This window comes from Peromyscus maniculatus, chromosome 6 (genome assembly GCF_049852395.1).
Source record: "Peromyscus maniculatus bairdii isolate BWxNUB_F1_BW_parent chromosome 6, HU_Pman_BW_mat_3.1, whole genome shotgun sequence".
NCBI lineage: Eukaryota > Metazoa > Chordata > Mammalia > Rodentia > Cricetidae > Peromyscus > Peromyscus maniculatus.
The window spans coordinates 2,586,384-2,612,607 of NC_134857.1; the positions used below are offsets into that span (position 1 = coordinate 2,586,384).

Consider the following 26,224-nt stretch of genomic DNA (forward strand, 5'->3'; position numbering starts at 1 on the left):
GGCGCGCGGGTTCGGAGCGCGGTGTGGGCGGGGCTAGAGATCCCGGACGGCTGCTGCAGGGAGGGGCTGTGCAGTTTATCTTTCAGAAGTTCGTGGCTGGACCCGGGGGGCTTTGCAGAGGAAATGAGCGTCTGCAGCACAGCCCTGGATTTTTTTGTTTTTTGTTTTGTTTTGTTTTTTAAGACAGAATCTCATTGCGTATCTCTGGCTGTCCTGGAACTCAACAGCGATCCACCTATCCCTACAACTCTTGCTTGCGGGGCTGGGGTTGGGGGTAAGAAGCAGGGATTTCCCCAGCTCTTGACTCTGGCCTTCTACCAGCTTCCAGACTGACCCAGGTTGTGGGCAGTCTCCAGAGGATGCTAACTTCTGTCAAAGAAAGCCGGAAGGGTGATGCGGGCGGGCCGGTGGAGAATCCTCGTAAGCGCTTGGTGATGGTGAGGACCAACCAAGTTATGGTTTTGGGAGGATGTAGCAGGCGGAAGGTAGTTCACTTGAGACCAGGGGACAAGAAAAGAAGTGAAGCGACGCTTTCCATCCCGGTGCACTGAAACCTCGTTTGTCGTTTTAAGTCGGCAAGGCTTATTTTTTACAGACGCAAACGTGTTCCCCATTTGCTGGCCAGTGTCCTGGTCTACCCACATCAAGAGATGGTATTTGGCTGGAGAGATGGTTCAGCGGTTAAGAGTACTGGCTGCTCTTCTAGGGGGGCCCAGTTCAATCCCCAGCATCCACATGGCAGTTCACAACTGTCTGTAATTCCAAGTCCAGTGGATCTGAATCCCTCACAAAGACATGCAAGTCAAACACCAGTGCATACAAGATTTTTTTTTTAATTAAGAGAGGGGAGGGATGGTATTTGGCAGCTGGCAAAAGTGGGGCAGCAGTAGGTGGCCTTCTAGTGCTCATGTCCCCTGTTCCTACCTTTTTTTTTTTTTTTCAAGTGACAATCTCACTATATATCACTGGTTGGTCTGGAACTAACAGAATCCACCTATCCCTACAAGTCATAACAACTCTTGCATGGATTTGGGAAGCAGGGATTTCCCCAGCTCTTGGCTAGCTAGCAGTTTCCTGACTGATCTTGTTTCTGGGATTCAGTGCTACAGTTCTTGGCTCACGTCGGAGACCTCGGCCCCAAAGACTTGACAGCTCTGATGCTTGCTAGTTATCAGGACTGCAGTTGCTGGTCTTGCTCTCTGTTCCCTCTGGCCGTCCTTGTCCAGTGCAGCCTTTCTTCCAGTCCAGGCTGCTTTTGAACTGCCCAGGTGCTGCTTTGTCAGGGGTTGGGCTGCCAGCTGCCTTGCCGCTGTCTCAGCTCGGCTGCCAGCTCGCTCCGCTGCGTCTGCCATCACCACGCTCTGCTGTCCTAGCTGCTTTTCATGTTTCCCCTCAGGTCACAGAACAGAAAGACAGGAAAAGATCACTGGAAAGAAAACTTTTATTAGGTCAGATGCTTCAAAACCAGAGGAGACAGCACAGGTTAGTGTCTTTCAGGCAACTCACTAAGTGATCCTGAGCCTTCATCTTTTACTGTATCTGGACTTTTGTTTCCTCAGAAACATAATGGTTTAACTGTGGAAAACAAAGAATTTAATGTTTTTCTATCACCATCCAGCAACATATACTGGATAAATATATCTTTGGATAATATTGTGTTAAAATTTTTGGTGTAGGGACTGGAAAAAATGGCTTAGAGTTAAAAATACTTGGTCTTTCACAGGATCTGAGTTATCAAATTTAGCACCCACCTGGGGCACTGTACAACCACCTATAACTTCAGCACCTGGAGATCTGAACACTCTTCTGGTCTCCAAGGATACTGTGCACAGCACACATGCATCATCACACAGATATGCACATTTGCACATATACCCAAGTACCTCCATTTTATTAGTATGCAAAATTCCTTTTATCCTTTTTATTTAAAGAAGTTTCCTTATAATTTGTTGTATATTTTACTTGTATGCGTAGTTTACATACTTACATACTTGGGGTTATGTAAAACTTTCTCAGGTGAAAAGGGGGTAAGAGTGGAAAAAGTTTAAGATGCCCTAATACAGAAAATCTGGTACAAACTGTTCCTAACCACCATGGCTGAGTCCAGGAGACTGGCAACCAGCTGCAGTCAGTATGTAATGTTATCAGAGTGTCAGTGGAATAGTCAAGAAGGCTGGTACTGTTTGTAGAGATACAGCTGACTGACTGACAGTTCTTTTGTTGGGACAGCAGAGAGAGTCCAACAGGTGCTGAATAGGAAGTCATATTGCCCAGCCCCACTGTCTTTGTTTATTAACTAAAGAATTAGCATCAGAAGGAACACTTACTATGAGAACACTAATAACACTAATAGTGATTTTCAGAGCTCTGAAATCTTAAGAGCGTTCAACACCCGTCTGTGCCCTAGGGGGAAGCAGGCCACCTCTTCTATCTCACAGAAACTTTAGTAATGGTGGAAGGCTTAATGCTAGGCTTTTGGGGAGTTGAAATATGAAATACTTAAACCCAGGAACTCTGAATTGTCTGGTCTCAAATCAGCCACTGCTCTTGACTGTTTCTGTGATTCTGGGCAAGTTACTTAGAATATATGCTTTGTAATAGGCTGCAACCTATGAGAAATAAGGATGAGTCAGTATGTGTAGAAAGCACGGTGAAGAGGAAACACCAAGAAAAAGCTTGCATGTTACTGTTTCCTTTTCCTTTAGAAGTTGCAGCTGGTGCACACCTTTAATCCCAGCACTCAGGAAGCAGAGGCAAGCAGATCTCTGTGAGTTTGAGGCCTGGTCTATAGAGTGACAGACAGGGCTATACAGAGAAACCCTGTCTTGAAAAACGGAGGTGGAGAGAGAGAGAGAGAAAGTTGTAAGCTGTGACTACATTGATCCCAGTAGGTTTCATTTCTCACCTTTTTATTCTGTCAGTGATACATTTTTGTCTCCATTAGTAAAACTTCTGGAATGTATGTGCTTACTAAATATTTGAGTTTTTATTGTGTCTTAAGAATGATCACAACAGGATTTGGTAGCACAAGGCTTTACTCCCAGGACTGGGAAGGCAGAGACTAGTGGATCTTCATGAGTTCAAGACCAGCCTAGTCTATGTATTCCAGCCCAGTGAACACTGTGAGACTCTGTCCTAAAAAGAAGAAGGAGGAGGAGAAAAAAAAACTGTTCTAGAATAGGAAGTGGAAAAAAATCTTTCAGTTCAGAGAATTTAGAGTTGCTTCAATCAGCAATAAAACCCAAAGCAAATGAATCATTTTGTTCACTGATCAGTGCTATCTGAGCACAGGACTGTTTAGTAGAATTCTAGAAAATGGTGATGTTAAAGGTGTTTCAAACAGAAAGAATAATATGCAAAGACCATGGTAAAATGGGCTTATATGGCCAGCAGACAGGAATTGTGTTCATACACTTAGTTCATTAGCTTTCAAGATAGCCAGCAGACTAAGGACACAGGACACTCAAGCGAGCTCTTATTCATGTTTGTAGAAAAGTTTCATACATTTTTGATGTCTTAGAGTTTCTATTGCTGTGAAGAGACACCATGACCACAGCAACTCTTATGCTGTGAAAACATTTCATTGGGTGGCTTACAGTTTCAGCGGTTCAGTTCATTATTATCATGGCAGGACATGGCGGCATGCAGGCAGACATGGTGCTGGAGAAGGAGCTACAACTTGATCCTGAAAGCAACAGAAAGTGATCTGTCTCACAGGGTGTAGCTTGAGCCTAGGAGATCTCAAAGTCCACCCCTACAGTGACACTTTCCCCCAATAAGGCCACACCTACTTGAATAAGGCCACACCTCCTAATAGTGCCATCCCCTTTGGGGGCCATTGTCTTCCAAACCAACACACTTGGGTAAGCCAGTCTTCTAAATCTTCAGCATCTCACAGCAAGCACTCCATAATTTCTCTTTTTAATCTCTATGTGCATGTGTGTGGAAAGTGTATGCACACCACATCACATGTGGAAGTCAGAGGACAGCACTCACGTCAGTCCTGCCTTCCAGTTTGTTTGAAGTGGAGTATGTTGTTATTTGCCCTTATGTGTTCCAGGCTAGATGACTCAAGAGCTTTCAGGCATGTCTCTCTCTCTCTCTCTCTCTCTCTCTCTCTCTCTCTCTCTTTCTCTCTCTCTCTCTCTCTCTCTCTCTCTCTGTTTGTTTTTGTTTTCTCGAGACAGGGTTTCTCTGTATAGCTTTGGAGCCTGTCCTGGAACTCACTCTGTATGTAGCCCAGGCTGGCCTCAAACTCACAGAGATCCGTCTGGCTCTGTCTCCCGAGTGCTGGGACTAAAGGCGTGCGCCACCACCCAGCTTCAGGCATGCTCTTATTTCAGCCTCCCACCTCTCCATAAGTGCTGGGATTACAGACACATACAGTTCAGCTTTACATGACTTCTAGGGATCTGAACTTGGATCCTCATACTCCTGCAGCAATCACTTTACCGCCCATTGAGCCCTCTTTCCAGCCCATGTGATTTCTCCTTCTTTTCTGAAACAAACAGGCTTTTACAGACATAATCTATTCTTTCCTGCAAGGCAATTTAGTATGAAGAGAATAAACTTTTGTTTTGTTTGAGACAGTTTCATGTCATAGCTCAGGCTGGTCTGAAGTTCACTGTCATCCAGGGTAGTCCAAGATAGCTATAAACTCATGATAACCCTCCTGCCTCAGTCTCCCATATACTGGGATTATAGGCATGAACCACTACACCCAGATAAGAGAATTTTAATAAACGTTGCTGTTATTAAACTTTAATATCTTTAATCATTAGATTTCTACAAATGCAGTTGTACCTTAAATTTTTATTGTGGGGTGTGGTGGTTTGAATAGGAATGGCCCCCATAGGCTCATGTGTTTGAATGCTTAGTCACCAGGGAGTGGAACTGTTTGAAAGGATTACAAGGATTAGGAGGTGTGGCCTTGTTGGAGGAAGTGAGTCACTGGGAATGGACTTTGAGGTTTCAGAAGCTCACTGTATGCCCTGTGTCCCTCTCTGCTTGTGGATCAAGCTGTAAAGCTCTCAACTACTGCTTCAGCTCCTGTCTGCACACCACCATGCTCCCCACCATGATGATAATGGACAAAACCTATGAAACTGTAAGCAAGCCCCCAATTAAATGCATTCTTTATAAGAGTTGCCTTGGGGGAGGGCTGGAGAGATGGCTCAGAGGTTAAGAGCACTGACTGCTCTTCCAGAGGTCCTGAGTTCAATTCCCAGCAACCACAGGCTCACAACCATCTGTAATGAGATCTGGTGCCCTCTTCTGGCCTACAGTCATATCTGCTGTATACATAATAAATAAACCTTAAAAAAAAAAGTTGCCTTGGTTATGGTGTCTCTTCATAGCAATAGAACAGAGACTAAGAAGTGGGATTAGCTGACTGTAATGCACATAAATGTCAAGAGAGTTGCAAGGTAGGCAATTTAATGACATTTCTCAAAGATCATATTCTGATCTCTGAAAATGGTGAATATGTCACTCAATGTGGCAAATATTTTGTTGTGGTGGGATGTCTTTCTGTATGCTGTGAATATTTGTTGCTCCCATTGGCTAATAAATAAAGCTGTTTTGGCCTATGGCAAGGCAGCTTAGAGGGAGGTGAGAAATCCAAGCAGAGCTTCAGAGAGAAGAAAGGAGAATAGGGAGAGACGCCTAGCTACTGCCTGAGAAGTAGCAAAATACCAGCAGACCAGTAATGCCACAGCTAAGTGGAAAAACATAGATTAATAAAAATAGGTTAATTTAAGATGAAAGAGCTAGCTAACAAGAAGCCTACCGTAAGGCCATACAGTTTGTAAATAATATTAAGCCTCTGAGTGATTATTTTATAAGCAGCTGCAGGACCGTGAGGTCGGGCAGGACCATAGAAACTTACCACTACATTTTGTAGCTGTGATTAATCTTGAAGCTGAGAATTTCGAGATGAGTGGATTATCCTGTACTACCTGAACAAGTCTATTAAGAGTAGAGGAAGGGAGGCAAAGGAAAGAGAGACCAGGGGAAGGGCATGGTGGCAAGAGACACTGAGATCAGAAAAGAAAGAAGGCACCATCTAGCTAGCTTTGGAAAAGGAAAATGATTTCCAAGCAGAAGGTTCCCTTATGGATACCTTTTAGATATCTGGCCACCAGAACTCTAAAATGTTAGGCTGCTGTCAACCCTTTGGTTTCTGGTAGACCACTATGACAATATGCCATGGGACAGGTGGCTTATAAACAATAGAAATTTATTCCTCACAGTTCCAAATGCTGGAAGATTCAAGATCATTGCAAAACCAACTTTGTGTCTATTGGGGACTTGTTTCTAGACTTAGAGATAGTGCTCATGCTGTGTTCTCAAACTGTAACAAGTTATGGGGAGCTCACAGGTTGCTTACATGCTAATCCCATTCATGAAGCCTCTTCCCTCATGTCCTAATCATCCTCCCAAACCATCACATGAGGGTTTAGGACTTCAACACATAAGACTTGGCAAGTAGAGGCCGGGGACAACTAATACAAATGATTCGTCTATGGCAAGCAAGGAGAAGAAAGCTTATATTGTTAGATAGTATAAAAGATGTGTACTTAAAATGGAATTTCAGATAAGCACATTATTTTGTTAGTATGTGTCCAATTTGTCCCAAATATTATACAGGCAATACTTGGTTGTTGGGAGCACAGCATGAAGGTCCTTGTGTCCACAGATCTCCAGGGAAAACCAGGAGTGTTAAGCATGCAGGATTGTCCTCTCAAAGGAATGCACATAAAACCTGTTCTTCCATCCAGAAAGCTGAGAATTGGAGGTGATTAATAGCCTGCTGTTCTGTGATATCTGTTGCACCAGGCCATATCAAGCTCCTACAGGTATGACCAGAGGCGGCTAGTAATCTAACTGACCTTTATAACCAGAGGCTCCCCCAAGCTCCCATAACCAGGACCAAAGGTGGCTAATAGCCCAAATGTATGCTATTTGTATGACTGAGATCAAGCTGGAGCCTTCCCTAGGCCCTTAAGCTAATAGAGGCAGTCTATCTCTAGAACCCATCTTCTTAGAAGAAACGGCATGTACCCTGAGTTGAGTTTCAATATAATTACACTTCCTTATTCACCAGAGATTGTACTACACCAGGAAACTTTTTTCCATACTATACTGTGTTTAAATTTGTTGGGAATAAACTGCCTGGCATCAGTTCTCCGAAGTCCTGATCTAAGTTGACAAGTCAATCTGAACCGAGCTTTCTGAACCACTGCAGGGTTCCCTCACTTGATTAAAATGCTTTACTTTATCTCAAATTCAAATGTAACTGGACATCCTGTAATTTTTTTTGCCAACTCTTTAAACCCTGAACTAGTTAGTACATGATGGGTCTAAAGGAGTCAGATACAAAATATAGGCTGCTAGTTCATTTGTCTCCCTAGACATTATCCTCATCACCTCAATCCATTCAAATATACACAACCTGCTAAAAAGGTTTTTTGCTCCTTTTAACTAAATTTCTGATCCCAAGATCTTAATTAGGAATTCCAGAACTCCTACTGAACATAATTCATCTAAAAACAACAACAACAAAAACAAAAAACAAACAAACAAAAAAACCCACTGCCACTCACTTCCTGCTGTGATCATCTCTTTGGGAGCATAGGCAGTGACTTAGGCAAAGACACAACCCCCAGATCCCATTCCAGACAAAACTGAGTCAGAAACTCTGAGAGCAGGACTCAGTAGTCTGAATGTTACAGTCCCTGAAATTCCTACCTTTGAGTTCTTAGGGTCTACTATTATTTTCTCTTGAATGACTTTCTTTGCCCTTCTGAGGATGCCCTTCTCAGGGGCTGTTAGCTAAGCAGAGTCCCTCCATTTTACAGATGAGCAGAGATGAACAGAAAAAAAAAATGGATTTTCCAAAGTCACACAGCTATTTAAGTAATAGGATTTCGATGCAAGCTGTCTGTCTTCTGAAACCCTGTCTTATGACTCTTGCTAATAGGGATTTCTACATCACAGATAGTATATGTCACAGAAGGGGGTACTGAGCCATAGTACAGCTCAAGACACAAAGTGAGACCTCATAAATATTCCTTGAATGTGTTTTTTTGTTTGTTTGTTTGTTTGTTTTTGTTTGTTTTTTAAGACAGGGTTTCTTTGTGTAGTTTTGGAGCCTTTCCTAGATCTCACTCTGTAGACCAGGCTGGTCTCAAACTCACAGAGATCCGCCTGGCTCTGCCTCCTGAGTGCTGGGATTAAAGGTGTGCGCCACCACTGCCTGGCTATTTGTTGAATGTTTGACTTTGCAAAATTATATCATTAGGAAGTAAAACACCTGCATATTTTGTTATGATTAAATAATTGTTTATAATAGCTAGTTAATTTACAGTTTTGGGTTCCCTGTGTGTGGTACATCAGCTTTGCAAATTCATTTTGTAAAATAATCTGATGTTACTTGGACATTAGATTATCTGGGAAATTTTGTTTGGACTGAGCCTAGGCTGGCTTCTGAAGTTCACCTCATCTAGTTCTAAGGGCAGGCAGACTATGTGTTTGGGAACCTGGTTTAGGGTATTGCCTGAAAACAGTGCAAGTTCTTTCTCCCTTTAGTTTACAGTTTTGACACTTCTGGATCTTTGGGGACTTCTGTTTGCCTCCAGATAAAATATGGCTTATACCTATTAGTAATGAGGTCACTGAACATTTTCTTCATAACTTTAGCTTTTTCTGAAATGAACAAGGTGATTGCATAGTCCTGAAGAACATTTAAATATACAACAATCAACTGATGCCCATTCGAAGCTATAACTCCATCAAACTGTGGAGTTGATCCAACATAAAATTAGATCACTCATCTGTTAGTAGAGAAGTTCCAACAGGAAAATGTAGGTAGGACATGAGTCACAATGTGACATTCTTCTGCCCTGTTAGCAAATCCTATTTAATTAAATCACGTTTAGAAGGATTTTTATGTAAAAATGTTACATATCTAACCCATTGGCTTCTAGACCTCTTACACATTTGACCATCTCAATGTGATGAACTGGACTTTGGGAATAAGTCAGCCATCATCCTGTGGAAGCCTTTGCAACTACACATGTTTCCTTTGCACATAATTTGCGATCATTTAAAGCAAAGAATTAAACCACAAGTGTTTTTCCTTTTATTGTGTTGTTGTTGTTGTTGTTATAGTTTGTGTTTAGGTGATATGGTCTGACATGAAGGCTAGTACTAAAGACTGTAAAAATATTAAAATGAGGAGCCCTCCCTTCTCAGTGTTTCCTCCTACCATTACAGTTGTTAGGAGGTAAGGAATAAATTCCAAAATGTCAGCTGGTCAAGTTAGAAGTTCACAGCAACAACATTTTGTTTTGTTTTGTTTTTGTTTGTTTGTTTTTTTGAGACAGGGTTTCTCTGTGTAGCTTTGTGCTTTTTTTCCTGGAACTCACTCTGTAGTCCAGGCTGGCCTTGAACTCACAGAGATCCTCCTGCTTGTGCCTCCCGAGTGCTGGGATTAAAGATGTGCACCACCACCACCCAGCTAACAACATTTTTAAAATGATGATGTCTTAGCTTAAAATGCTTCTACTGGGGAGTTCCAGTCAACAGCCAGGATTGGGAGCCAATGGGAAGGGTGTGACTTTGGTCACAGAACTGTGAGTTGCACTCCACACCGTGTTCTCTTTCCTTTTCTACTTTCAGAGTGTGGAGAGGTCTTAGCTGAGTCACAGAACAGCTACAAATGATGGGGGCACTGGGAGAAAAGCAAAGAACAGATCTGGAATCTTGAAGCAACACCAACCCCATGCTGATGTCCCTGGTGTGTTTCCAGAGTTCCGATTGACTCCTACCCCTGGTGCTCATGTTAACGAGAACCCAGTCTCTTATTTGATTTTTCTGTATGGTTTGCCTTGGAAGATACTTCCTGTCCTTGATTCCAGGGACCTGTAGTTTCTCTTGCTTTTTTCCTCCCTTTGTGGCCATTCCTTCCTGCTTCCTTTGAGGATTTTTCTCCTCCACAAAGTGATCACCGTGCAATACACTTGACCCCTCAGCTGAACTCTGGATGTTTCCAGATGTGCCATGGGTATTTCTAATTCACTCTATCCACATGAACTTGTCACTCTCTGTGTCCCCTCTTGTGAGTGGCAACACCCCCAGAAACCGGTTTTTACGGTTTAATTCTTAGTTCCCCCTCACCACACTCTCCTCATTACCAACCTGGTGATTTAAGACTAATGAAGAAATTGTTCAGAACTGAGAAATTTCACACAATCCAAACCCTCCAAAGACATCTAGCCATTGAACATGTGTTTCACAAGCTCCTCTGTACAACACACTATTTAAATGGAAACACTCAGGTTTTATACTGAAAGAAATACATGCTGGTGCATTATCATTTCGTTAAATAATTCCATAGCAGTAAGCACTGAGAAGAATTATATATAAAATTCAAACTAGTGAATGCACCAGAGTGCTGAGATGTGTTTATTTGATACCTCATTGTATGCAATGTAGATAAAAATCAGGAAGAAACACAAGATCTGCTTAGCAGCTCCTACTGGGACTTGGAGAGAACATTTGGCTCATACCTACGTAGACTCAACAGCCTGGGAATTTTAGATGGGTGGCTTCACATTGTGGTTGCTTCTCTTGGGCTTACATGTCCTTTGTGTGGAAGGAAGGTAGGTACATGTGTGTGTCTGTGTATATGAGGATGCACGGATGTTTGTATGGAGACCAAAGACAACCTCAGGTGCTGTTCCTCATGTGTTGTCCACCTTGAGACAGGGGCTCTTCCTGGCCTGGGATTCACTGATTAGGCTAGGCTAGGTGACTAGTGAGCGCCAGGAATCTGCCTGTCTTCAGTGCCCCAGCACTGGAATCAAAAGCACACCACTACATCTAACTTTTTAAGTAGGGGTTGGAGATTGAGCTCAATCCTGTTGCTCATAAGAGAGCACTTTACTGAGAGCTATCCCGAGTCTCTACAAGCCTGCTTTGACTGTAGACTTACAGCATTGGTTAGGAGGACTTGATTCTGTCCCAAGGCACCCAGCAAACTGTGATGGCTAGTTAGCTTACACTGTGAAACATTGTACTTAGTCGTGCAGTCATCTACTCACACTTGGTGATGCACACTGGCTATTAAAGAGCTGCCAGAGAGCTCAGAGGCACACAGAGGGATGCTTCCTGGGGCCAAGCTCACCCCACTCTCTCTGTGGGTGTCATATTACTCAGAAAGAAACAGGAGACAGCTGCAGAGAGTTGGGGCCATTGGCTGCAGAGCTGATGTCAGAGCCCTTTTGGCAAGGAGCATCTGTTGGTAGCTGTATGAGGAGTGCCAAGATTTTCTGGGCTGCCGAGAACAAGTGTGGGTGGATGGGAGAACAGAGGCAAAGAGAACACCACTAGTCCATCTTTGAACACGAGTGGGAAATAAGGAAAGAGGTGGGACACAATCTGTATTGTAGTGAGTGAGCTACAGACAGGGAACACAGAAGAATGGCTTCAGGACCAGGGCCATGCTGACACTCAGTGATAGAGTCCCCAAGAAGCCCAGATGGACTTCCTCTGACTCCAAGCCAGTCGAGAGAGGGAGGCAGGGTTACCAGTGCCTCAGTGACAACACAGTACTGTCTAATAAACAACTGGCCTCTGCAAGAGTGGAAACTACTCTTAATGGCTGATCCGAAAAATCTCCATTCCCCCCCCCCCCCGCAAATTTTAAAGCTTCTCAAGGACAATTGAGAGCTGTGTCGAACTGAAAAGACCACCCATTTTCCTGAGGAAACCAGCCCAGAAGATTCCCCTTCCTACCCTGTGCTTCCTCAGGTCGGCAGGACCCCAGCATGCTGGAACTCCGAAGGCACAGCTCTGAACAGTGGCAGGGAACTCCTTGGAGACAGGAATGACATCCGCTCATCTCTGCACTGTTCAAGAGTCCATCAGGAAGGACATGAGTAGCTCCTGTGAGCTGCTACCCAGTGACAAGGACCTTCCCCCCCCCCCCCCCCCCGCAGGCTCCCAGGACCATGTAGTTGAACTGTCTTGCACCAGGGATGCCCCCAGCAATTTGCAGGCTTCCCGCTCTACCACACAGCTGTTCCCTTCCCGTTGTTCCATAACTGCAGGTCTGAGTGCTGCCTAGGGCCTCACAGGCTACGCCCACTGCATGGGCAATCTGCTCCCAACACTAGTGGAACAAGTTCCTCAAACTCAGGAGCAGCTGTGACTTTAAAACAGGATGCTGGAACACAGAGGCACCAGCAGATGCCAGGATGCTAACACACACTGTGAAGCTTAGAAGGGCTTCCTCAACCAGGCATAAAAGCCAGGGGCTTGGGCTTGGCTTCCTGGGCTACTGCTTGGAGGAGGTGGGGGTGATGTAGCCATCAAGGATCTGAAGCAGAAAACGTTTAGAACAGAGAGGGGGCCGGGCGGTGGTGGCGCACGCCTTTAATCCCAGCACTCGGGAGGCAGAGGCAGGCAGATCTCTGTGAGTTCGAGGCCAGCCTGGGCTACCAAGTGAGTTCCAGGAAAGGCGCAAAGCTACACAGAGAAACCCTGTCTCGAAAAACCAAAAAAAAAAAAAAACAAAAAAACAAAAAAACAAACAAAAAAAAAAAGCAGAGAGGGGAGCCCTACCCCACAACCCACTAAGTGCTAGCATACTGAACCAGACTAGATCGACAAAGTCATGCTCATTCTACCAAGGACTCCATGTTGGCTGAGCAGCCTCTTAATTTGAGAGATGGGCAAGTGATAAGTAGTGTGGAGCTGTGGAGACAGTCTCCCATACATCCTCAAGTGCGCAATCTTCCTGTCTCAGTCTCCCAAGTCCTCATAGTATGGGTATATACTATGACAATCAGTTGTATGGTTTTCAAAAGTGATTTTATCCCTTCTCAGTGAATAACATCTCACACTGTTTGAAGCCCATTATTTGTTCAAAACATTAATAAATTTCTATTTCTTTTTCTATTCCAACTACCATTACTCTCCCCATTTTCCCTATTTTTAATCCTAATATATACTTACGTTGAAAATATCTTACTAGCTTGTTTTATCATAGCTCATTATGATCATATCCTGTGAAGATAACTGCAAAACAATTTCTATTATACTGACTTACTGTTATAAATGCTGGTAACCTACATTTGATTAAAACAGCACAAAACTATACTCTTAAAGAACAATCACAAATGGCACAAATAGGGAACATTAAGCAAGACTTCCAGGAAGTCTCGGACCTAAGAGGTGGCACTGGAGCCCAAGCACTGGGACTCTTTCAAGCTCAGCCCACAGAAGGGGTGTTTAGCTTCATGACCCTACATATGCAAATCTGAGAGAGGAAGGAACTCTTATTTGACTAGGTGACCATCAGGGTCCCTGGAGGTGGGAAACTTTGTTGGAAAGGGCCTTACTGAGGCTGGTATTGACAAGAAACACCATTACAGTGTTTGAGGCTGGTACATTGTTAGGTAACTAATGTTCAGGGGGAGACGCATTTGCTACACGGCCCCAGCTTGGCACTGTTGGAAGGTAGGGCTCAGAGGAGGGTTGTCTTTGAGGACATGCTCTTGAAGCAGACTGAGGCTCCTGTCCCTTCTTGTGTCTTTACACTCCATCTGTGATACGAGAGCTTTGCTCCACTCCCAATGCCTCACCACGACGCACCACAGGCCCCAAAACAAGGGGACCAACAACCACGGGCTGACCACAACAAAGCCACAAGCCAAAATAAAACCTTCTTTGTAAGTTGCTATCTCAGTTTTTTGTCACTGATAAATACCTGAGACTTAAAAGGAGCAAAGATTGATCAATGCTTTGTCTATTTTGCAGACAAGGCAGCAACTGAGTCAAGAGAGTTGGGGCCCCTGCCCATTAGGACGAAGCCAAAGGTTCCAGAGCTCAGACACATAGTCACCACATTGCAATAGGAAGCAGTGTCTAAAGTTACATGCTTTTTGAAAATGCTTGATTGTCTAGGGTGGCAAATATTAAATTCTGACAAAGTTGTATCTACAGTGATAAGTTTAAACAAATTTCATGTTTTCATTAGAAAGCCTCTAGAAAAAAGATTACCTGCACTAATAATTCATTAAAAACATGCAATTGTTTTATTTTTATATAAATTTCATAACTGGAGAGTATAAGCAACATTATTGGAAAACTTATCTCACAACTTAATTTCACAATATTAAAAAAAATCACAGTGTGAAGAATAGTTTCAGGCATACTGCCATTGTGAGTGAGCTAATTTTTACAAATACTATCAATAGTTACAGAACATCAGAAAAAATAACCATTCTTTTATTAACATTCTGTTTGTGTTCAAGCTAAGAACAGATATTACTTCCCCTTGGTAGCATGAATTGTGAAATTCATTAGAAATGCAGGTTTGTGGATGACCTGTCGAGTACACCAGTTTCAAATTCTTCTGTGAAATGATTATTGTGATATAAAAGAAGACACAAATCATAGGTTGCCAACTGCTTGGTAACAAAATATTCTTCTAGTATTATTCAGTCTTTCTAAAGAAATATATAAAATGAGAAGAATTTGTGCTCCAGATTAGCTGAGGACTAATAGAAATCTTTTCCTTGGGGTGGTAAAAAATCAGGATTTCTCCATCTTAAGCCTAGACAATACATTTGTATGTGGCCCCAAATCCACAGGCAATGAACTCACTGCAGCTGTGCTTATCTGCACACGATCTGGACAAGAACACACCCATCAATGTTCATCAACATACCCATCACGGATGAGTGAGGTAAGAATTCCTTCCCGAGGGAGACGTAAACCATATTTACCCGTCCTTCATAAGTTCTCAAGGACAAACCAAACTTTACCCCAGGTAACCAAATATTGTATTGAGCCTGTTTACAGATCATGGGTAAGGAGTTGTCTGCCACAGTATAGGCCCCCAAAGCAGCTGCACTGAAAAGTTTTTAGTCAGTATGGATGATGATTTCCCCACAGACTCACAGATGCCCCCTTCCTTTAAGTTCCGGTCAAGTATGTCCTCAAGTATGTACCTACCAAGACTTTGAGGTCATATGCAATTAGGGAAGAATTGCAGACAAATGCCTGGGAAGAGGCATGGAATCTCAGGTAAGTCCAATAACTCTCCTAATCCTCCTTTCTTCTTCTTCTTCTTCTTCTTCTTCTTCTTCTTCTTCTTCTTCTTCTTCTTCTTCTTCTTCTTCTTCTTCTTCTCCTTCTTCTCCTTCTTCTCCTTCTTCTCCTTCTTCTCCTTCTTCTCCTTCTTCTCCTTCTCCTTCTCCTTCTCCTCCTCCTTCTAATTAAAAATTTTTTTTATTTGTTTTACATACCAACCACAGATCCCCCTCTCCTCCCTCCTCCCTCCCCCATCCCCTCCTCCAAAAGGGTAAGGCCTCCCATGGAGAGTCAGCAAAGCCTGTGTAGCTTGGTCTGTTTGAGGTGCCCCTGGCAGTGTGATCAGGATCTATCCCTGGTGCATGTGCTGGCTTTTTGGAGCCCATTCCCTAGGTGGGACGCCTTGCTCATCCTTGATACAGGGGGGAGGGGCTTGGTCCTGCCTCAACTGAATGTACCAGGCTTTGCTGACCCCCTCTTTCTATGAGGGAATGTCAACAGTCAGCAAGCCTGATGGTGATGGGCACCTTGCAAGCAGGGACAGCAGATCTGATGAAGAAAGCCAAAGGAATTGCTTGGAGGTCCAAGATCTACAACTTCTTACCTTATGACTTACACAGGACCATTAGTTAATAATTCCTAAGAAAGGGAAAGCCATTCTTCAGGGGTGTAGCCCTTGATAAGATGCTCATGTTCAGTAGATAACCTCATAACCACACTGTACAAGCCACTCAGTGGGTCACACACAGGAAAAAACAAACAAAAAGACATGAAGGTAGGAGGGGGGAAGAAGGGTTTATGTGGGGTGGGAGCGGGTGAGAAAAAGGAATTGGCATGAAACTGACTAAAATTCGTTATGTAAATGTATGAAACAAAGAGAATGAAGGGAGAAAAATCAAAGATAGAAAACAAGACAGCATACACTCACAAACAAACAATGAAACACATGCAAACGACACTGCTCACAGCAGCCAGCTGGGGTATCTCATTAACACAGCTGTCTTTCTCACACCCTTTCCAAGTAGGACATGCTGTGGGCTTGAGCAAGGAATTTGAAGAGATCAGTGTAAACAGCTAGTAGGAGACTTCCTGTAGGCAGAGTCCATTTGATTTCAAAGAGAATCTGAAACACCTCCAGCTAGCAGCTAGCTCAGGCTGCTCCCCAGGTTTTCTACATAACACCGGAGGAAGGTGTGATGATTTTACCAGGGAAGAAAGAGTTAAAAGAAGAGCATGTGCCCGGGTGGCCTTGATTTTTCTCTGGGGAACTGCCATGCTGTGCTCAGTCTTGCTTTGTGGTTTGCAGTGGCTATTTAGAAACAACCAACCTGCTCATTACACTGAATGACTGCTGAGAAGTGAAAGGAATAATGTGCTGGCTGGGGAGGGCAGTAGGCCTCTTCTGTTGTGGGTCAAGGGCCTTCCAAGAGCAGAGTGCTCTCCAGAAAGAAGGGTTCCAAGCCTTGCCTGTCATCACCACAGCTGGGGAGCAATCCACCCGGGCAATCTCCCCCTTCCACCGTCCCTGGTTTTGGCAGAAAGAACAGAAGGGTGTGGGGGTAATTGTGTGTATGCCCCTAATTTAGGGAACAGAGACACAAAGAAGTTACGGCCATGCCCAGAGTTCAGGGCCTGTGCCAGAACAGGACAGCCCAGAACCCTGGCCTCTGAAGTTTTCATCCACTTTTTCTCCAACACCTGAAAATCTGAGGGAATTCGGCAGAGGGAGAGCAACTTGGTAAAGAATCAAGACATCAGCAAAACAGCAAAGCTGGTGTCTGGCTGGCTTCCTCTTCAAACAACCTTTCAGCTGACAAATACAGGAGGAGAAAAGAGAAAGAACTGGAAATTGTGAGCTTCTCTCTCCTAGGTGAGGAATGGTTGTGGTACTGCTGGGAAGGATGGGGGAATGTAATTCTTTCTTTCTTTCTTTTTTTTCCTTCCCCGAGACAGGGTTTCTCTGTGTAGTTTTGGTGCCTGTCCTGGATCTCGCTCTGGGGATTAAAGGCGTGCACCACCACCGCCCGGCGTGTAATTCTTGATGTATAGTGAAGTTTTGAGCTCAGCAGCTCAGCCCTATGACCTATGGAGAGACTGACTATAAGTAGCCAGTGATGGGTGCCAGTGGAGAAGGATCATGATTTTCCTTTGGGTATTGCAAAGCTTCCTGTTCATTATTGAGTAATTGTTATGTGCAGTCCAACCAACAGATTTCAGATGGACTGAAACCCACAAGACAGTATTGGTAGTCAAGCGCCATTAGTTTATCAGTACCCTGAACATTTTCTTTTTCCATGCTTTGTGGAAACAACAAAAGAAAACAACAGGACAGTCTCTTCATTGTTGAATTTACAACCCATGGCTTTTGAACTTGTGGAAAGTGGGGAAAGGTTTAAAGTCCTCTACACCTCTAATGCTGGACATCTTGTTTAGGTGTTGAGATTAATTAAAGACAGCACATATGATTGAAGTGTGCATAAATATAGACAATCAAATACGAACTTCTCGAGACTCCAGAGGAAGAGTCAATGGTGTGTGTGTGTGTGTGTGTGTGTGTGTGTGTGTGTGTGTGTTTTGCTTGCTTCACACACGATCCCACTTAGTTTAGTTACAATTCTCTTATTCAAGTACTAGATGTCTTTAAAATATTATAGCCTGATTTGACAGATAAGAAAAATGATGGGTTTGAATATATCAGCAAACTACTCTCAGAAATACCAAATTTAAAAATAGTGGAATTCTATCTAAAATAGGACAGAAACAAGTTTCCAGGACAGTTTGGATTGCTAGCCCAACAATGCCACCAGGGATGCAGGCTCTGTTTGCTTTGCCATGAGTTTATCAAATGAACTTATCCTGTGGCTGGTTCTGGAGGATGCAGGCTGGCTGCCAGCAGGTATTTGGATATGGGGGTGGGGGCAGAGAGAGGGAGAAAGAAAGAGAGGGAGGAAAGAGAAAAGGCTGGGAGAGTGGAGGAGGAGGAGAGCGAGAATCTTCAACATGTGAATTACAGGATCACATCAACTTTCTGGGCAGCCGCTCTCTTGCCCTACCCAAGGCCATTCTCTCTTCCTTCCTGTAGAGAACACCTAGACCGCCTGCTGTGGAGCGTCCCATGAAGTTTCCTGTCCCACAGAGGTGGGAGGAAACCTCTCTGCTACCTGGCTTCTGGTGGTATCTTGGGAAGCGGCTGGTAACTGTGGCCCTTGGCTCTTACAGAGAGATTGATTACTCCTCCAGCCCAGGACACAGCTTTGGTGGCCTTCCCAATACAGCGACAGCAGACTCTGCAGTACTGATCTGTTTCTTTGTGCCTCCAGCCTTGGGCTGTGATTTTGTGTATCTAGACTTCACTGTTTTACATCTCTCCCCACTTAACAGCCTTGTAACCATTTAATGGCTACAGAAGCTTTGTTCTGTTTTGGGGGAGGCTGTCTCATATATTAAGTCAATGTAGGCCACAGGCTCTCTTGTAGACCAAAAATAAGAAACCATTCTATTCTCTGTGTGCATTTTTAGACCATTCAGGACCCACTTCTCTGAAACAGTTTTATCTGTGCCATAGGGGAAGAGGGAGATTCCTGAATAAAGTCAGAATTCTGATTAAGGAAGAAAGAAAGCTTTGGGACTTGGTGGTTAACCAAAAGTGTCCCAGGATAGACACCCAAGGTAACAGCAGCACTTAAAATACCCAGCACAGCACTGTGTACCATAGGAAAGGAGAGCGCTGGGGACCAGGGCTGAGATCCAAGTCTGGATGTCTTCGTGTTCGCTGCGGATGTGTGAACAACAGCTTGGAGCACCAGATGTGAGGGCTCGGGCTGTAGAGTCACCAGATCTGACGAGCTGATGATTCACCAACAAAGTGTCCTTTCCATCCCTTTTCCTCTTGGAGCAGCCTGTTTTAGCTGTGGCACCTGCTCCTGTGGGTACACCGATCCCAACGCTATCAGCTCCTCCAAAGTCTGTAGACCTTGTTGGTGTCAGCCGTCTCAAAGACCGCTTTTAAAACTGAGTTGAACAAAGCTCTGTCTCTCAAAAATGCTAAGACGCTTTCTTTTGCTACATGACAGTATTGATCCACGTCTCAGGTTAACCACAGTCGGATTGACTCCAATGTTCGTGACTAACTTACAGGAAAGACTCTAAAGAAATACTGCTTGGCCATGATTACAATCTGCCACTCAATATTTTTCTTCAGGAATGGGATAGATTTGATACATCATCTGTTGTGTTTAAGACATTCTAAGCTGAGAAGAGAATCTAAAATGGTTTTTACAGAAGAATTCTAAGTGGTAAATTTGGGATCATCCTACAGACCCTGTGCTGGCTAGTTTTATGTCAGCCTGAGTCATCTGAGAAGAGGGAGCCTCAGATGGGAAAATGCCTCCATAAGATAGAGCTGGAGGCAGGCAACCCTGTAGGGCATTTTCTTAATTAGTGATTGATGGGGGAGGGCCCAGGCCATTGTGGGTGGTGCCATCCCTGGGCTGGTGGTCCTGGGTTCTATAAAAAAAATCAAGCTGAGTAAGTCATTATGAACAAGTGAGTAAGCAGCACTCCTCCATGGCCTCTGCATCAGCTCCTGCCTCCAGGTTCCTGCCCTGCATAAGTTCCTGTCCTGAGTTCCTTCAATAAAGGACTATGATGTGGAAACATAAGCCCAATAAACTCCTCGCCTCCCCCTCCCTCCCCCCGCCCAGCTTGATTTTGGTCATGTTGTTTCATCACAGCAATGCTAACCCTGACTAAGACAGACCCCTCACAGAACTCTCTTCCCAGATGTCCCAGGTGTCCTTGCTTCTTTCCCTCCTCATTGATATCCCTAGACCGTGACTGTTATGCCCAGATCACAAGGACCCCCAAAAGACCCCCACAGAGACCGAATCCTGTATGTAAAAGCAAATTGATTTTCAAGCTCAGAGCGTGGACTCTGTCCGATGCAGCAGTGAAAGCAGAGAGCCCAAAGCCCAGGTGGGGTGGGGGTTTCTATCATAGCAGAGGTTGGTGTGAGGGGATTTCCAGGGTTCAGGACCCTGATTGATGGACATTTGTCTAGGGTATAGGGAATGTTTGGGATGTCAGGTATTTCCTTTTCCTGAGTCCAGGTGTTGCCTGCCAGAAGCTGTGTCTGAGCCTCTAAGCTTGTCATGGCAGCTGTGTGGTCAAGCTGTTTTGGGCCACCCCCACCATGAGACTTGAGAAGCTCATCACAGATGTCTTATTTACTGAAGAGAATCTTGTTGTAAAAGCATTGCATAACCACTTCGGCTATTCCCATGGGATGGAGTGGGGGAAGAGGAGAAGGCATAAGGTATGGACGCTGCTGTTGGTTAGTTAACTTTACACAACATTTTCAAGTAGAAGGATTGACCTTTCTACCCTCCCACAGCTGTGACAGTCTCATAGCCTTTCTAGTCCTCATCTGGCACATGACAACGGCGAATAAGGATGGCAAGAGACTCTAGTTTGTACCACTTAGGAATGAATGAAGCAGAGTATGGATCCTATCTCCAGAACATAATGAAGTGCTTTGAAAGCTGCCTTATCTAATCAGAGCTCCCTACATCTACTAACTCAGTTCTCATGGCACCGGGAAAAGGTGCAGAAAAATCTAGTCCTGTCAATCATGGCCAAACCACCTCTCAAGACCATAGCACGGGGCAGAATTGTTTCTTTGGTTTCTCTTGGGTTCCTTTCGGACCCAACTGAGCCAGCCTTATAAAGGTTCTGGAAGCCTTGTGCTCCCCCACCCCCAGACTTCCTCTACAAAGCTGCCTCCATCCTGTAGGCCCCAACAGGTAAGCTTAGACTGAAAACCGACCACATTCTACTCCAGGTGCCCTTGTTTCTGCGGCACAATTACAAGACAAGCTGTTGTGCCTCTGCTCTTGGTAAATGTCCGCGGTGCCTCTTATGACAAAGGATACGTCATGTGAAGGTGGGGAGGAACCAGGCAGTCAAATAGCTCTTAACTATGTACCACAGATGTCAGAGGCCGGGATTGTGGGGTCTGGAGCAGCATTCAGCCATTCTGAGAGCCGTGGGGAGGAGATAAAGTGCTTGAAAATACACAATTCCTGACGGAGTTGGGAACAAGGCAGGCTGTATTAGTGGGGGTGGTGTGTGTGTGTGTGTGTGTGTGTGTGTGTGTGTGTGTGTGTGTGTGTCCCCGTCCATAGTCCACATTATGGGTGGTGGTGTGGACTCCAGCATTCCCACCTGCGCATTGCAAGAGTTCTTTGTAGCCGAGGAACATGCACAGCTTTAATCTTTAACATACTTAGGTTTCTTTCCACGGATTTCCATTAATATGCATACTTAGGAGGAGAAAGATTTGTTCCTCTGAGCTATTTATATCACGGAACCCAAAATTCAGATGGTCTTAGGGTATATGAATGTAAAGAAGAAATAAGAAGGAAGGACATCAGTGTTCCTAGGTGTGGTAGAGGAAAAAGTTTATTGTAGATAACGTGGAGAGCATAGCCAGAGAGTCCAGAGTGGACATGGCCAGACTGAGGTGGGTCATGTGGGAAGAGGGGAGGGGAAGACAGGGGAAAGAGGTACAGCAGTCAGGAGGGCAAAGGAACAAAAGCGTGGGTAACCAAAATGGCTGGATTGTATAGGGAAGAGCCTCTGGGGGAAGGGCAGCCCAGCCCCTGGGCTGGAGAAGTTTAGGGTGGAGGATAGGGTATGCCAGCCATACCGAGTAAAAAGTAAGGACTGAGGGATGCTGGGAGAACCTGGCAGCTAGGTCCACTTTACTAGGTTAAATGGACATCTCAGCCACTTGGCCCTGGGTTTGAGACTTAACAATATAAAATGCTATGACAGCTAGAACATACTGGGAGCATGGGATAAACATAATGGTATTCTTGCGGCAATAAAGTTAGTTTAAATGCAGTCTGTTGAGAATGCATAAAGTATTTATTAATATTTATAAATTCATTTAAGCTGCTGAGATAATGGATAGTCTAAGTAGAAGTGAATCTGAGCATGGCAGCATAAAACCTTTATCCTTCATCCTCTTTCCAGAACATCTTCTTTCTTCAGGAGGATACTTACTCACTTGAAGTGTTGACCTTCAAGATTTTTTTTTTCTGAGGCAGAGTCTGATGCAACCTAGGCAGCTTTGAATTTCTGAGCCTCCTGCCCCAACCTCTCAATTTCTGGGATCACAAGTGTGCATCACCACATCCACCTCAGCCTTCAAGGTCTCCAGGGGAGGGTCCCCTGCACTTTCAGCCTGGTCTTGCCAGACTTCTTATTTGTTCTACTGCAACCTGCCTCTGGCGGCATCTCATCCTCCTCTACCTCCAGTCCTGGGGACTCCAGCTCTTGGAGGAGACCCAGGGTTCCCTTAGCTTATCAGCATTCCTTTGGGTCAGCTGCTGATCCCAGAAACACTCTCTACCAGGGACCCCCAGTGGCCACACTGGGCTGGGATGCTGGTAAATGATTTTCACTCTCCTTCCTGCTCTCCATTCTGGCCTCTCCAGAATTATTCTTGGTCCTCCCACCCTACCTCCACATCCAGAGGGTCAGAGAAGCAGAACAAGCCACATGCAGCCTCACCTTGCCAACTTCTCAGCTGATTTTGTTTCCTCAAACTGGAAACCTCTGAATCCTCACCCGAATGGAACTCAGCTGAACTGCTGCTCAAAAGCCTAAAAGGTTAAAAAGCCTCTAGTTCCTGGTCCTCACGCCCTGTATATCTTCCTGCTTCCTACCATCACTTCCTGGGATTAAAGGTGTGTGTCTTTCCTAAGCAAGGCATGAGATCTCAAGTGCTGGGATTAAAGTCGTATGCCACCACACCTGGCTTTGTTTGCAGTGTGGCCTTGAGCTCACAGAGATCCAGACGGATCTCTGCCTCCTGAATGCTAGGATTAAAGGCGTGTGCTACCACTGCCTAAACCTGTGTTTAATATTGTGACTGTTCTGTTCTCTGACCCCCAGATAAGTTTATTGGGGTGCACAATATATCAACCACACATAATAATCAAAACACTAAATATACAGAACAAAGAAAGAATACTGAAAGCTGCGAAGGAAAAGGACCGATAACATATAAAGGAGACCTACTAGGATAATTGCCTAACTTCTCAATGGAGACTCTAAAAGCCAGAAGGGCATGGACAGATGTGCTGCAGACTCTAAGGGAACACAGATGCCCACCCAGACTACTATATCCTGCAAAACTTTCAATTACTATACATGGAGAAAATAAGACATTCCATGATAAAACTAATTTAAGCAATATCTATGTACCTACAAATACAGTCCAACAGAAGGTGCTAGACCAACTCCAACCTAAAGAGGTTAACTACATCCAAGGAAACATGGGATAAATAATCAGGTCATGGAATCTCTTTCCAGTCTTCAGTTTCAATTTTTTAAGCCATTAGATATTGTGGTAGTTTGAATGTAATTGGCACCCATAATCTGCACTATTAGGAGGTGTGGCTTTGTTGGAGTGGGTGTGGCCTTGTTGGAGGAAGTGTGTCACTGTGGGGTGGGCTCTGAGGTTTCCTACGCTCAGGATACCATGTCTCAATCGACTTCCTGCTGCCTGTAAGATGTAGCACTCTCAGCTCCAGCGCCTTGTCTGCCTGCACACTGACATCTTCCCAGTCATGGTGATAATAGACTGAACCTCTGAAACTATAAGCAAGCCACCCCAATTAAATGTTTTCTTTATAAGTGTTGCTGTGGTCATGGTGTCTCTTTACAGCAATAAAAACCCTAAGACAGAAGCCTAGCTGGCATGTGATTTTTCTATCAAACACCTTGTTGATTATGGTGCTTATCTTGTGAGAAGTGTGTAAGCAATGCATTTCATGTCAGTCAGCATGCTTCTCTGCAAGCTGTCTTTAACCACCTCAACTAACTGCAAGAGTGAAATCTCTGAAGCATCTGGCAGCTTACAAAAAATGGAAACAAGGCAGAGGGCCCAGTTGGGAAGGGCCAGGAGTCAAGGCTGCTGTGGCAGTGGGCTGAAGGAACCAAGCCCTGGCACTGGACTCTTCTTCGTAATCTCAGTGCACCTCAGAGTGGACATACGAACCTCTCCAATCATTGCCCCAGTCTGTCATTTCCAAGTTTGAGTCTGGAATGAAGGATATTTAGTTGTGTTTCTAGCATGACTCTTCATGCCCTTCTCTCTTCACTGTTTCAGAGTCGGGTAGAAACTATATCTGCTACCCAGGTTTCCATAATAGGATGAAGCAGCGGAAGCATGGTTTGGGGATCTGTTCTCTTGCCAAGATTAGGTAAAACAGAGAAATCTACCCAGAGGAACATGTGGTGCTTCCCAGCTGGGATTCTGGGAAGTCAGAATTCTGTTAAATGTGGATAAGAATTCAGACTCCTTAGTAGCCTTGTGACAGTGGTTCATTAGATAATACTAACAACTGGCCCTGGTCTTGATTTGTAGCATTGGTCCATTTCCTGGGGATGAACTCTGTCTCTGCCCTGTTTGAATTCCTGTCCTGACTTCCTCCAGTGATAAACAGTGATATGGTAGTATAAGCCAAAAAAACCCTTTTTTACCCAAGTTACTTTTGGTCACGGTGTTTCATCACAGCAAGAGAAACCCTAACTAAGAAAATACCTTCATTGAGCAAGCATGGTTAGGAAGAAACAAGCAGGAGCATGTATTTGCCCATCTGACAGCAGCAACAGACACATCTTAAATGCATTGATGATGGAGATATATGGAAAAATCAATGGGAGGATGAGGCTTGAGTATGTATTCGTTTGTTGCTAACATTATTAATTTATATGAGGTAATTTCTAATAATAGTTGTATTTTAGTAATTTTCTTAAAACATTTAACAGTAATTCCTAGGAGCCAGTGCCAACATTGCCCTGCTATGAAGTAGGTCGATATAAATATACATGCATACACAAAGAGAAAGAAAGACAGTGAGACAAAGAGACAGAGATAGTGGTCAATCACAATTATGTATCATCTATCTGTCTGTCTGTCTGTCTGTCTATCGATCTACCTACCTACCTATTTGTTGATTAACTCTGTACCCACTAAGATGCTTGAAGCAAAGACTTGTAAAATTTTAACAGTAGCCTGTAATATTGGAGATCCTAAAAAACAGAGTATTGGTACCTGACATTATATGTAGAAAATAAATTGTTAACATCCCAATCATTTTGATCCTCATAGCATATCCAAGGGCAAGGTAAGCAAAGGGATCAGAGAGATCAGGGAAGCATTAACCATTGCCAGACAGAGCTAGGACTAGAACTGAGTCCTCTGACCTTCAGTTTACTCCTACCCTCCTGTCTGTGTGACCTTTGATGTCATTGGAACAATCACATACTGTGCTCAACCCATCACATAATTTGGTATATGTTTGTCAGGTCTCATCCCTCTGTCTCAGGCTTGGAAGCTCTCATATCTTTACAAATAAAGAATGAAATAAAGCTGGAGGCCCAGGAGATGACCTGGGCAAACTTTGGTGACAGCCAGACTTGAAGGCTTCCAGGAAGCTCTGATGTTCCTGTCCCTGGATCCTGGGGAACTGAGCTGTTTAACCATTAGGACTTTGCAGACACGATGACATGTGACTTCTGCAGCTAATATGCAGTGGCCCTGAAGCCTCTGCCTAGCTCTCTTGCCTCACCTGTTGTACCAGACACGTGGCTATGGAGGCCTATGGAGAAGCCCGTTTTGAAGGGACTGAAGTTTCCCACCAACAACCAGCACTGCGCCCTGGAGCTGTGAGTTATTTGTCCTATAAGGGGAACCTGGGTTGCAGGTCAGTCCTCAAATGACACAGCATTTGAGAAGTTGCAAGCTAGAATCACCCAGATTAAGTAACACACACACACATACACACACACACACACACACACACACACACACACACACACACACACCTGGGATTATAGGTGTGTGCCAGCCACCACACCTGACTAAAATACTCTCAAATTCTTGACTGACAGATGACTGCAGAAATTACCAACATTCTTGCTGTTTTCAGTCACTGAGTTTTGGGGTATCTAGTTGCACAATATTATGATTTGGGTGTAAGTGTCCTTCAAAAGTGTCCTGTGCTGAGGGAGTGGTCCTCAGCTGGTAGTGGCAATTGAGAGGTGACTG

At 44.3% G+C, this 26,224-nt stretch overlaps 1 long non-coding RNA gene across 1 annotated transcript; it reads left to right on the forward strand.

Moving 5' to 3' along the window:
• The first annotated feature begins 20 nt into the window (after positions 1-20).
• Positions 21-10,447, forward strand: LOC121830423 (uncharacterized). Its single transcript, XR_006073632.2, has 3 exons — positions 21-274; positions 1,397-1,482; positions 9,682-10,447. It is a non-coding gene; the product is annotated as an uncharacterized LOC121830423 (long non-coding RNA).
• The last annotated feature ends 15,777 nt before the right edge of the window (positions 10,448-26,224 follow it).